The sequence below is a fragment of the Clytia hemisphaerica genome, unplaced genomic scaffold (assembly GCF_902728285.1).
Source record: "Clytia hemisphaerica strain Z4C2 unplaced genomic scaffold, Clytia hemisphaerica genome assembly, whole genome shotgun sequence".
Lineage (NCBI taxonomy): Eukaryota > Metazoa > Cnidaria > Hydrozoa > Leptothecata > Clytiidae > Clytia > Clytia hemisphaerica.
Window position 1 is genome coordinate 247,076 of NW_027104489.1, and position 15,271 is coordinate 262,346.

Here is a 15,271-nt window from a genome sequence, read left to right on the forward strand (position 1 = left end):
CAAAACAATTTTATACACAACGGTGGAGCGCACATTTTCCCGGGCCATTTCTGAGAAGTTTGAATTACGGGAAAGGTGTATTGAACATATACGAATCCTAATCGAACGCAATAGAACATCAATCGAATCTGAAAATTGCGGTAATATTCGATTGGGATGCGATTACGTTCGACAAACTGGTTCGATGGTCGATTCCGTTCGATTGAGATTGTCTGGACATTCTAACTGACTAAGAAGAGTGTTATATCTGACGAAGCTAATCAAATTTCAGAAAACTCTAAAACCTTTCCCACATCATATGACAATAATCAAATGACCAATGAATTTTAACAACCCAAAATTCTAAAAGACAAAACAAACACTAGCGATACATTACAAAGATCGTTTTCCATTTTGAACACTTTTTTCCAGCAGTACATTTTAAATGACTTAGACATAACAAATGGTCTGCTCGGAAACATCACTTCGTACTCAACCATCAGTCCTGTGGAAGTTGAGGAACCTGAAATCTCCCAATGTAAACTTTATCTACAGAACTGGCACATCCTAGAACACAGAGCAGCCTTTAAATCACTGCTTGAGGCATAATTCCAAAGGAATGTCTGATCTCCTTCACGAAAAACTCTTTATATTTTAGTAAATTTTGATTATAATATGTTTTCTATAGATTACTTTAGATATCTAATTTTCTTGTAAGCTTCTTAATCCTATTTACACTAAATTACGTGTCTATAAACTAATTCTCCCTCCAGTGCCATTTTGCCAACTTTGTAACTTTTTGATTTGCAACACCCTTGATTTGTTTACATCCCTATTCCTATTCTCTTATGCTTCTATCTAGGTCCGCTTATGTGATATCCACATCTGCTCAGTGATTTACCTATAGGGCGTTGTAGCGTCTGTGTGTTTTACGAGGGAGAGACCACTCTTTCCATCGGGATAGACCCCGCTTGTTTAAGATTGGTCCCGCTTTCCGATACACACTGTTGCACACAACAATTCATCAATTCATATGTATTTAAAAAAAAAATGTATAACCTGTTGTAACATTGTAAACAAAACAGAGATATGTCATATTTTATTATACCAAGTATTTTGTTGATTAAAGAGATTTGAAAAAAAAAAAATTACTAGAACAATTCAAAATAAATTTAGCGAATAGATAGATAGATAATTTTTTCCGTAAATAGTATATCCTGGAAATGTACATTTAAAAATGAGCTACGTTAAAAAAATTTTCGTTTTACCGCACAGTAGGCATGTAAATAAATATTAGATTTTGTTTTTTATGTTTTTCCGTACATGTTAAAATGTGAAAAAATAAAAATAAAACAATTACATATAAAGAAGTTGTCTGTTTTGTTTCCTAAGGAGTAATGTATTAATATAATTATATTCCCAACCAGTGCAGGGGATAAAATCTTAAAAATAAAATCTTTCGGGTCTTGAATGAGATGGGGAGTTTCAAAGAAGGACACCAAGTGAAATAGTTTATGAAACTAGTGGGGCCACTTGAGACCTGGGTTAGCCTGGGAATCCATGCTATGATTTCTTCTTTGATAAACTGATGGCGAAATGTATAGCATGGTACGGGCTGAGAGTTTGAATTTCTCAGATCCTAATAACGGTTGGAAACATAGCCAATCAAATTTTGTTATTCTTTTACTGGTCGCACTTTCTTAGAGAAAGCACAACTTTCGAAATTTGGTTTTTATTTTAGTAAGTGAGGATAGCGCTAAATTGGAATTTCCCACTGTAAGAAATTGGACTCACAGCTCGCACCCGTCTTGTGTACATCAAATTATAAAAAAACACACGACGGGTCTCCTGTCTAGACCTGGGTTTGAATAGGATCCCAATATTTAAAATGAAAAGGTATGGAAAAAAGATGAAGACCAAAGTCTGAGATCAGGTACGGCACCTAGAGTTAGTGGTGAGTTAGCATCCCCTGCCACCCGTCATCTTATGTTGTGCCTGACACTATCCAGAAGTGATGAGAGAAATAAATGAAAGAAAACAAAAAAAGGAAACGAAGAAAGTAAAAGTCGGCCTAGAACCCGGTGCAGAATCCCGTTTTCGAGCGACCGTACTTGCAGAGAGAAAAAGAAGAATGATTTGAAAGTTAAAAGACACCAACCAAAGTACGTACAACATAACTAAAACAGACAATCCGCAAAACCACAAAAATACAGAAAACATTTTAAAAACCAACCAAAATGAACTGCTTAAACCAAAAATACTTATTTCCATGGCCGTACCTTTACGGCCAACCATCTTTTTGACTTTTCACGATTCGAAAATCGGCTTTTTAGCTTTTTAAATTAACATTTCAACTTTTTAAATCGGCATTTTAGCTTTTTGAAATCATCTTTTTTACTTTTTAGCTTTTTCGAATCATCTTTTTAACTTTTAAGCCTTTTTGAATCACCTTAATTCAGCTTTTTAAGCTTTTTCGAATCATCTTTTCAACTTCTCAGTTTTTTCGAATCACCTTTTCAGCTTTTTAGCTTTTTCGAATCGCATCTTTTCAGATGCGACTTTTTTGAATCATTCTTTTTGAGTCAGACGTTTAGCTTACACTTTTCTGAATCATCTTAAGCTCAACCGTTTAATTGACTGGAACAGCTAGCTTACACGACATGCAGTACACAACACGAGAAAAGCCTGGAAGGTCATTGCGTTCCTTGGGACCATCGTAACTGCCCTTCAGATCAAGGCAATGGTGCAGAGCGGGATGACTCACCTTCAAATATCTGATCAACTGAAGCTGATGCACCCCACACAAAGAGGACTCAGATTTTGCAGTGCTAACAATATTACCAGAATAACAGACCAATAATTAGACAATATTGTTGGAAACTACATCCAGCAGTATGGCCATGGCTACGGTAGGTCCCTGATGCAGGGTAGTGTGAGAGCATTAATTGGTTCTACAGGAAGGGTTGTATCCCAAAGACGGGTATCGAACTCTTTGCGAAGACTAGCTCCAGCCGAATTTGAATTTAGAACAAGAGATTTACTAGAGAGAACGAATCCATTGCCGTATGTTGCTCCATATTTCGGAAACAAGGTGCACATGGATCAAAACAAAAAAATCGCCCAAAATTTTGGTTGCACTCATGTATGGGTGCTCACGGATGATTGTTGGCTATTCACCTATGCCAGTAAAGAATCCCATTATTATATACGAGTTTGTTTTCCGTCCTGCTCTCCTGAAATATGGTTTGTGGAATCAGCTAAGAGTCGACCACGGTCGAGAATTTGTTTTATGTTTATTTGTTCAGGATTTACTTGAAAGGTATCGTTTTTCACAAGAGAAACCTCCTTTTAGACAAACGCCATCTACAAAAAACAACGTAATTGAACGTTTCCGGCCGGAGTTAAACTCTAGAGTAAATTATCTGTCGAAAAGGGCTTTCATATCAATTTGCAAGACATATGACTTTGACATGTCTGAACCTGTTCTAAAGTTTTGCTTTTCGTGGATTGCAATATACGTAACAAATGATGCTGCGAACCATTTAATTGAATATTGGAACCACCACAGAATTCCAGGTCCACAAGGATGTATTCCTATGGATAACATGCGGGATACCAAGCGTACAGTCGATTTTACCTGAACATTTGATCCCAACCGTACCAGAAGCTGTGAGGATGTATGAAGCAAGTGGTGGAAATTTGACACGCGATAGTAGTTTTGGTTAAGATCCCTTGATACATATTGAACATGCCTACGAATCAAGAGAAGCTCTTTTTCGATCAACCCAACCATCAGGTAGTGATCTATTTGCTGACATAGTCCGTGGAAATTTCCAAAGAACAAAGTTGGCGATAGAATACTTTTATCAATTGACTGTGGATCTAGCAAATCTGTTTGGTTAAAAATATTATTTATTTCTTTTTGTTTACCTACTTCGGTGTATATTTTGAAATAAACTTACAGGGTTTCCATAAAAAATCTGGACGCAATTAACTCTATGAAAAAATCTTCATAAATTATTTTGTATACTTTGTAATTTATGCATGCTTTTAATGTTTTATGCTTATGCAATTTAGATAGCGTTTGTCATCACAATCATTATCGTAATTTAAAATGGCATGTAAATCATTCATTTAAAAATACATGTTTTTTTTTAATATAAGCATATGTTTTTTGGGAAACAAGCTCAGTTATGGTTAGGGTATATTTTAGACTCAGGCTCAAATTATGTTTAACATACAGGGGGGGTCAGGGTCCAGGATACCAACCCAGGGCCCAACAACCTGACTTTTCGAGATTTGAAAGTAGTAGACACCACCACCCCCTAAATTGGTATCAATACCAACTTGAAAACCCCAATTTTCTAAAAAAGGGGGGACCCACCCCCCTAAATTGGTATTGATACCAACATGAAAATCCTGATTTTCTGAAAAAGGGGGGACCCACCCCCTAAATCGGTATCGATACGAACTTGAAAATCCCGTTTTTTCTGAAAAAGGGGGAACCACCCCCCCCCCCTAAATTGGCAATAAATAAAAATGCAAGAGGTTATATGCATAGGATACTGCATACAAGGAACGCTAAACAAAATCTGTGGATATTTTTATTCAAAGAACATTCCTCTTATTAATCACTTATATTATGTACCACACTTTAGACTCCTGAAAATGAAAACAAGTTTTTCTCATTCTAACACAACGTAAATTTAAGTTTCTTGCACTAAATTGGCAAAATGTATCAAATTCATAAAACTAGTTGATAAACTAGACTAGATAAAAAACTCATTGTATTAGGCATGCCTAGAGTCTTTGTAATAGCCTATATGATGAACGTTATGTACAGAAAAATTTTATCACGACTAAAAAAGTTCTAAGATCTGCTAAGACTTGATACAGTTTGTTCAACTCTAGTTTTGAATGAATTTTGGTTGATTGAAAGGATCGAGAGCAGCAAAAGTTAAATAAAAATTTTATTTCAATTATAGAGTGAAGAAATGCTTTTATATGGAATCAGGGTATAGTGTAAACGATTCAAATAAGTTTTTATACTTACATTGTACAGCATTTTAAGTCAGATACCAATTTCAAATTCAGCAAAAATAAAAAAAAGGGGAACCCACCCCCTCATTTTGGTATCGATACCAACTTAAAGATTCCCTAATTTTCAAAAAAAGGCGGACCCACCCCCTCATTTTGGTATCGATACCAACTTGGCTTTTTGAAATTTGAAAACAAAAATTGACACCCCCCCCCCGGCCCTGGGTTTGATATCTGGATCCTGACCCCCCCTGTAACATATGCTTATTTTGCCGAAATTTTTTTACAAAATCTGTCTTTGCTATACAGGAGGATATGGAAATAAGTAATGAGACCAAGATTTTTCGGACACAAAAAACAACAATTGCATTACAACAATTTTTTTTCATCTATTTATTAAAAAAAAAAAAGCTTAAAGTTGCACATCTATCCCTTCGGGCTTTATAGCTCTGTGGTACCTAGGCCAATGGAGGGTATGTTCCTAAGGATCGGAAAAATCAGAAAATCTTATTTCAGTCCCCTTTTTTTCCTTTTTAGTCCAGGTAAGGGTCGAAAGTCACCCCCGTCAGTTCGCAACTCTAGTACCCCCTCCCCCTCAGGGTGATAGATCCGCCTTTAAAGTGCAAATTGGAGGTTCTACTGTAGTTTTATCCTTTTGTTATCACTTGGTATATAGGTGTATTTTACATACCTATTCATTTTTTATAAGCAACCGAGTTGCTAATGGTTGAGCCCTGAAAATGGCTAAAAGATTAAGCAACTTTGACTTAGTAACCTAGCCCCTGTGAATTAGGCTACCAGAAAATGGCTAAAAATGTGATATTTTGGCATCAAAATCTGTCCTTAGGTTTTTTCTTATGTACACCCTCTATAATTCGAATGATTTTCTGTATTGATCGCACCCCCTTTAATTCGAACGATTCTCCATATAGACCACGCATTCTCAAAGTCGCCTTCTTGAAATTTAAGTATGTTCAAATCTCTTGAAGTGATAAGTTACACCATAGACATATACACACCCCTTTCCTCGGTCCCTTGAAATTCTGCCCCAGGCAAACAAGTTAACCCATTAACACAGATTTCTGTAAAGCCCGAAGGGCTAGATGGCGTGCTTCAAGCCCTTCCAAGCAAGAAAAAGTGAGTATCGGAAATAGTATTTCTGCAAAGCTTCTGATTGGTCAAACGCTGAAATTCTATTATAATGTCACGTGACTTAGATAGGACTTCCAATCTAACTTCGACACACTTTTCAGCAAAAGCTAGACATCTAGCCCTTCGGGCTTTACACATCGTTGCCCATTACACGTTTTTTTTATATGAACATCAAAAATTTTTGAAGCCTTGGAATGTTCTTAACTTTTTGAGTTTTAAGCTTAAAAATGTTCTTAACATGTTCTTATTTTTACCAATTTTTGAGTATTTTTGTCAATTTTGCAAAGAAATTGGGTGTTTAGGGCCCTACGAAGCCTAAAATGTTCTTAACTTGTTCTTAGCATTTTGGCCATCGAAGACTATATTGTTTGTTCTTATAAAAAAACGTGTAGAAGAAAACTTCGGATAACTTGGACAAGATTCTTTAAATTTTGCAGATTTTCTACATTGTTTTGAGACGGAAAGTTGTCTGACACTACACAGAAAAGGTTTAAACACTGCTAAAGGGTTTCTTTTTTATCATTTTTGAGCTTTTAGAGACATTGAAAATTTTAAAAAGTATCACAATCGGCGCTCTTTATATTTGGCAAGCCCTACGTTTCGGGTTTCAATTAAAGTCCCATTCAATTAAGAAGTCGTGACTAAATTGATAGATCTATCATGTACTTTAAGAGCTCTGATAACAGTAAAAAATCGTCTTTTAAGCTTAGTGAGATTACGAAAAAAACTTATATGCAAAAGAAAAATTTTCACGAAAATAACTTTTCTTGTTTAATTTTTGACCTGGCAGAAGAAAATGGGCAGCAATCAGGAAAGTTCTACAAATCCTACAAATTTCTCTCATTGGCCAAAATAAGTTCTCGCCAAAATTAAAATTTTCGGAATTTTGCTGCTCGCCCAAACTAGTTCTCTTAAGGTATAAGATCTTTCAAAATCAGTATAAAGTGTAAAAAAATAAAAATGGGTTATGTGTTTTTCGTTTTTAAAGAATAAATAAAATATCAACTACTTGAAAAGAAAAACACGGAAGAATACAATTGGGAACATCCATGGCGTTCTAAATTAGAACGCCATGGGAACATCTCATTTTCTTTATTAAAATTTCGCACATTATTCCATCCCATCAGTAAAACTTAGTACACTCGACAAAAGGTCGTTCACTTTTCTAATCGTCGTTTTTTTTTCGTCTATTTACTAAAAAGTTACGAATGGCTTTTTCGTTTAATAATGTAGAAGTGATGTTTACATGTAATCTATACTGATGGAAAATTTAATTTTTTTTTTTTTACTTTCCCTTTCCCTTCTTATAATTCAATCTTGATCCAAATCACCTCAAGAGCTCTTGATTGACAACAAGGAAACAGGATCTTAAAATTGGCACAATGTTAGATGTGTTAAATGTTTAAAACCTCAAAAGAAATGTAACAATGTGTGAATACTAAAACGAAAACAAGAATGAAATAGTTAAATCAAGCCCTCTAAGGCGTCTTCTAGACCTGTTAGTTGGACTGGTATAGGGAGAGTTTTATCAGTATGGCCACAACTTGTGCACTTTACTTCGAATTTTGCTCGACACCGTGGACATTGATCCATGTTTGCAATACAATTAGAGCAACCAATATTACGTGCGCATGAATTACAGTAGGCAATTTTGATGTTCACGTCCATAGAAACACCACATTTAAAACAATCCACAATACGTTCTGCATCATTCTTCAATGTAGGCAGGGGTGGAATAATATCAACCAATGGTACTTCATTGGTGGATAAAGCTCCGTCTGTTGAACCTTTGGCTGAAAGGCCCTCGAACATGGGAAAATTAAAATCGAATTCATCATCAGTTCCTCAAGATCTAAATAACCACAAGGTTGCAGTGTATGATTCTGGACGCCACAATTTGTAATGGTCATTGGGTATTGCCCGGATGATGGACTTGTTTTCCCAATTCGCAGATCCTATTAATAAAACAGTTGTTAAAGTTAAAGTTGATACTCTTCTGTGCTTAATTGTAGGGGGTTTCGAATAAGCAAAGGGTTGCCACTCGGCAAATCATAAAACAGTGGGGTAATATAATGAGCAGTGAAAGGTGTTATTTTAAGATTTTAGTGATTTTTCTGGGGAAATTAAGGTTCTAGCACTTTTTGGACAAAAAGTCATATAATATAGGGTTTGTTACTTAGCATTGAAATATTTGTATAACGTTTTGATTTGCTGATGTTTGTCGTTTGCGAAGGAGGGCATGAAACTTTGAGTACAAATTATAAACTCTCGTCGTTTCTTTCATTTTAAAATACTTTAATGTGATTAAATTTCGCGGTCGAGCCTATCCGCAAAATCAAACAATTTCGCGGATAAGGAGCTCCAGGATTTTTCGCGTAATTTCGCGAATCTAATTTTTCTAAAGTGAAAATGATACTTTGTTCTTTTATTCAAGGCACCCCTTTTTTGAACTTTTAAATAAAAAATACTTGTATCTGTCCTGTTCTCAAGCATCAAACAGCATTCTAAAGACAAGGAAAATTTTCCTGCCACGCCATTGTATACTTGTATCCAATGATTTGGTGAAATGTCTCATGGGTCGTTAATAATTGCAAAAAAAAAAAAATGAATGGACCTACCTGATGATTAAAGTCAGATGAAATAGGAAAAAAATGGCAACATAGTAAGAGAAAATTAATATTTAGAAAAAATGGAAAATCGCCCCCAGGTATTCAACCAAGGGGCAAGTGTGCAAAATTTCAGTCCAATCGGACCATTTTTGAAGTATCCAGCCTGCCCCAAAGTTTTGAGGGGGCACACAGACATTCTCGGATTCTAGCTGAACTGAAGGTGAGAATAGGTGTATAGGCTTGCTATCTATAAATTTCAAAAATATATGATCGTTTTTTTTCGAAATATCGATTGATATGATATTAATTTGCCCCTATATAGAGGGTTAGGTTCATCGATCGCATTGCCCAAAACTCCATATAAAGGGTAGGTTCATATCGATCACATTGGCTGATCGCATCGGCCAAAACTAACAGAGGGTTAGGTTCATCGCCAAAGGGAATTTCCCCAAAAACAAAAAAAGTGATTTTTACGGCAAATAAAAATTTTCCAGGAAAAATCACTTCAGCCACTTTTTAGAGAACCTTGCAATCTATCTTTCTGCAAAAAATCAGAAAAAAGTAATGAAGCAATTTTGCACAAAGTCCGAAAAACCGGTTTTTCGGGCATATTTTTTTTCTTAAAAAATCAGGCTCCGTCACCATTTTGCATCACTGAGCCAAAAATTAGAAAAAACTAATGAACCAATCCCGAGAAAAGCTGGTAACAGGCGAAGGAACATCGGTTAATTTATAAAAAAAACAAAGCAGTGAAAAACTAGTCTTTTTTAAGATTTTGTATGGAACTGATAACAGTGTTTAAGAGAATGATCGGTCACTACAGCCTTCGTATACGATACATAACGTGCATGTCCTAAAGTAAAATATGTACCTCTAGTATATTTGGTATTGTGTATTGGATGACCTTTGCCGTCAGTAATGATGTAAAATAGTGTTCCTGGAGGTCCAGAAAATTCAGACTTGACTTCTTGCTGTATATCATCTAGCCTGAAAAAACACTCTTACTTCAACATACAAAATTTTAGAGTCTGGTGCAACTAAAAAAGTTGGGTACAGTTTGTTTGATACTGACTGTGAGTGAACCCTTGTTGACAGACTATCAAAACTTTGTAAACCCAGGCAGACACACATAATTAACTTACTCAAAAAACTTTCAAAACTACTTTAAACTACATCAAAACATCAGCCACATTTATAAAGGCTCTTCTCCAGCGGCCATTTTGTTTAGAAATGAACCTGCGTTTCATTTTCATTTGTTTATCTTTTTTTCCAAGGTCAGCTTTTTCCATAAATTATGCGCGCGCATCGAAAAATATCAAAAACCCCGCAAAGATTCTGCTCAGTGACTGGGCGCGTACTGACCAATTAGAGACACTCGCATATGCAGGGACAGATATCCCTGCAGACGAGTTACTTGGACCAGACCGTAAACCAGAGACAAGATTATAAAAAACTAGACGGTGAAATAGTTTACGGTCTGGATATCCAGGCTATATATCATCTACCGTAACATCACTTCTTTTAGAAAGGTCTGCTATATTGACAGGAATATCCAATATCTTTTCCATTTTCTCGTTGGTAATGTAGGTGACACAAATATTTTTTATGTATTGTTCTTTAGTTTTCTTCATAGGAACAGCAAATTCAACTTTTGAAAAAAGTAAACATTCCAATTAATGATATGCACCATTGCAATGTCTTCCATATCTTCCATTCCACCCAATAGCTGATTGGTTAAAAGTGACGTATTGACTGATTTTACGTCACTTTTAACCAATCAGCTGTTGGGTCCATGATGTAATGTCAGAAAACATTGCAATGGTGCATATCATGAATTGTTGGGACTTCCCTTTCAGAAATCAACAAAGATTTTTTTCGAATCCAAATCAAAGAGAAAACATTCAAGGTTTTCCCCTCAGAAGAGAGTTCCCCAAAAAAAACACAATGAGGAATGAGCACACACACACACACACACATAAACATTCAAATGTAAAAAGATTGGATTTTCATGCGAGCCTCTTCATTGGCTTATCGATCAAAAATAGTTTCCATTGGTTCATTGGTGAGTGGTTTTTGAAAGGGAAAACCCATGCAGCCCGTGGAACTTTTTGAAAAGATCTCCAAGTATCTGGAGTATAACTGAAGATAAATATCTTGCTGTCATAACGTAAACGAAGGAGGTATTTCGTACTACGTTCTGTAAAATATAAGTATGAAAATCTAAATGGCGACAAGCATTTTCAGTGGATCATAGATTTTCATTGTCATCCAAAACTCTAAGTTATCAGTTTTTACCAATTTTTTTCGGGTAGAAAGTTATATATTGGCTTTGTTGAAAGCATTTTCTTCTCGATTCTCTTTATTTCAGCTTCTAAAATTGACATTTTTGAACTATTATGCATTATGCATTATGCATTATGGGGCTCCCCCAGGGGCTGGCGTGACACGTGAATGAGCCTTTTTTCTGACGTGAATACGTGAATTGGACTTTTTTAGCGCGTGAATACGTGAATTGAGATATCAGCGTTAACGTGAAAATACTTTTCATTTTTTGTCACCTTTGTTGAAATTTGGTAAAAATTCTGGGGAATGCTCTCATTTTTTCACCACCTTAAAAAGTCACTTCATAGACCGTTCTGAAAGTGTATTCAATTTTGTGCCATTTTGACTAGATTGAAAATATAATTTTTGTTGAAAAAATTATTTTCTCAATTAGTTCCAATTAGATTGAGAAATTAATAGTTTATTTTTCTCTTGTTTCTCGTACTTATGTCGTTTCAGTGGTTAATTAGCGTGTTCATCGCTATGAAATAAACTTCTGTCGAAATCTTATAATTTTATGTTAATCTACTTTTCTTTTTTTTTCTTCAGTGAGTTGAAATTTGCTAAAATTTATGGGAATTTTTTTTAAATTTTTCACAATTTTAAAAGCCACTTCACAGACTGTTCACAAAGTGTATTCCATCTTTTGACATTTTGACTTTAATTTTCGAAAATATCTGCATTGTTGAAAAGACTTTTATTTTATTTTGAAATGAAATCTGCAATCATGGACTTGATAAGGTTTGTAGACTTTTCAGAAATTCACCAAAAGTGAAAAGAAAAGACTTTTTGACGCTTGGGGAATTTCCCCAAATGGACCACAAGTGGTTATTTGGTAGAAAACACCTACAGGCTTCCTAGTAGTCCTTATGGCTTTAGTCCTAGTGTATTTTGTACTTTTCTACTTCCAATGACTGAAAATGGGTGAACTTCAGCCGCGCAGCAAAACTCATTGAACCCTCAATCTTCAATCTTAGCCAAAAAAAGGGTATAAAGACTTTGCAAAAATGCATTTCCTTCAATATCGAAGGGTGGACTTGTCCCCCAAACTATCCAAATCCAATAAAAACAACATTGGCTCTGGTAAAAATGGGTTTTCAGAGCTGATTTTAAAAATTTTCATGTATTTTCTAAAAGTCTACAACCTTTTGTCTGGGATTGTGCAATACACTTCTTGCCTAAGATTGCGCCAGCATGAAACAGCATGTAGAAATCGTAAGTTAGTTCTTTATTACATCTCCTTCTCACAAACCCACTGGGAACCCTTCCCACTGGAAAAATTGGTAAATATATCGTCCCCGGTGGAAAATTAAACCCCAATTTTCCTCCCCATCGAAAATAATCAAAGAAATCATTCCTCACTGCAAAAAATCATGTTATTTTTACCATCCCCATTGAATTTTCTGACTTACAAACAAAAGATTTTACAAAAAGTAAGGGAATGTCGATCCCATCGAATTTCGGTCCGTTATTTTTACCCCCACTGACTGAAGAAATTCTACCGGGGCTGTGAGATTGGGGGCGTATTATTTGTCAATTTTATTTAATTTCTCATTAGTTTCAATTGGATTGAAAATTTAATAGTTTATTTTTCTCTTGTGTAGTGTATTCAGTAGTTAATTAGCGTGTTTATCGTTATGAAATAAACTTTTATCCAATTTTTCTAATTTTATGCTAATTTATTCAAATTTTAATATACTTTATTTTTTGGTCGGTTTTGTTTAAATTTCCTAACTTTGCCAAAGTTTTATGATTTACTGTATGTTTCAAATTATACTTCATGGAAATTAACTTCAGCTTTCTGCAAACTTTGTTAGAATTCGTTGAAAATTGCAAGAAGTTCTAGGGATGCATAAATAATGGATGTGATGTTTCTCAAAATCGTATTTTGATAAGTATTCAAAATCGGCCATATCTAAGCCTCATGTAAAAACATTTATCTTAACTTTAATATGCTTAATGTAACGAAACGATTATTAATTTTTATATAGGTTTTTTTCAAAGACTTGTGTAAATTTCCATATCATAACTTATTAAATAACAACTTATTTATCTTCATTTATTTAAGCTTACAGATAGGTCAATTTGATTATTTTTAAAAAGTATCATTAATTGTTTAGCATCCTTTCTTTGATGAAATGGGACTGGAGTGGTTAAAGTGCAATTCAATGGCTTTCAAAATATGTAATTACTTTTTCGACATATTTTTCTAATTTGGAATTATGACGCGATTTCAAAAGACGAACTTTGAACTTTGACGAGTTACTCTTCAAAATCTACTGAATATTTTTCAATGAAACCTTTTGTATTCGAAAGCCCTTGTTCTCCCCTACAAAACCATGCTCCGCTTTATCATTTACACGTCCCATTCAAAAGATATTTAACTTTTCATGTTATGCGATGTTAAAAAACAGGTTTTTCACGTTTAAAGCGAGTTTTCTCCACAACAAAACCTCGAATCAACAATCGGAGTTACGGTTTTGCTATTCAACCTTTTCTGAATAGAATGACGTAGGTTTCAGAAATATCGACCGACCAGATCTTGTAGAGTAACCTTTCAAAGTTGGTATGTACACTGGATTTTTGAAGAAATTGTGATTCTGAGATATTTCAAAATTTAAAATCTTTTTATCTTTACCGAAAAATTCCCCCCTCTTTTATTGAAAAGTAAAAAGACCATTATTCCATTGTAAGACTTTATAATAGGGATATCAAAAGAAGCGTCGCTTTAAACTTGCCTTTACATTTTTCTTTTACAATTCGAATAAAAGGCTCAATCAATAGGGATTATACATCGATAATGTTTTTAGCATGTTTTGCAATTTTGATACACTGTTAGGTTTAGGGAGATGCATCATTCGATGGTCCGTAAAATTTTGAATATTTTACAGCAAAAAAAATTTTTTTGATGTAAAAAAAAGATTTTCTTCAAAGGAGCCCTATCTGTAACCTTAAAGATAGCAGTAATTCATTCAAATTCTTCAGTTTTGATCTCCTGGATTGCTTAAAATTTCAGACAGATTCGGTCCAAAAGTGATGCAAAATTCACAAATAAATTTTAAAAAGTTTTAAAAGTAGGGGAGCGCCCTGAAAATACTTCGTAATTACCTTTGATTGACTTTTTAACCCTTTAACTGCCGTTCGTATTTTTTAAGGTTCGACCTATTTGCCACGGGAAAAAAAAAAGGTTTGACCTATTGGTCACGGGAAAAAAAGAAGGTTCGACCTATTTGCCCAATGTCGGCATATGCCGACGTGGTGAAAATGTAGCGATTTTGACTTCATTTTCTGAATAATATATGAAGTATCAGCCAAGGACTATAATTTTGAGTTGAACATTGTTGAATAGTTATTTTTCAACATAGAAAAGCTTTTAACTATCATCTTTTTTCATTTCAAACCATCTTATACAAAATCTTTGTAGAAGTGTTAAATTTTGTGGCAAAGGAATGGAAAGTGTGCATGTCGGCAAATCCCGACATCGGTAAAGAAATGGAAAGTGCCCATGTCGGCAAATCCCGACATCGGCAAAGAAATCGAAAATGCTCATGTCGACATGGGCAGTTAAATGATTAATAAGAGGCACAAACCTTAGTTTGATAGAAAGTAGGGCATGCAATACAAGTTTAATTTTACTTATCTTCATTAAAGGGATAACCAGATAAAAAATGAAACTTTGGCTAAAAGATTCCTTCCATGGCCCTTAGTAATAATTTTGCTGACAAACATTCTGAATTCAAGATTTGACGATTTCTGTATCTGAAATTCTATTGTTTTCGAGCAGAAATTGAAAATTACAAATCTACATACCTCAGATTTGAAAAATTAAGTATAACCCTAAAATTGGGAGGTTTTGGTATGGACCATGGAATCTTTAAGCTAAATTCCAGTTTTATCTGGTTGTACCCCCTTAACCCTTTAACTGCCCATCCTTTTTTTCATACCTTGACCTATTTGCCGCGGCCTTAAAAGTAATTGTAATTTCTTTGCCGATGACGGCAAATACCGACATGAGCGTTTTCCATTTTTTTGCCAGATGTCGGCATTTGCCGACAAGATTATTTTTCCGATATTGCCAATGTCGGCATATGCAGACAAGAATTTTTTTCCCTAAATTGCCAATGTCGGCAAATACCAACAAAACATTTTGACCCTAAAAGCTTGTTCTCATA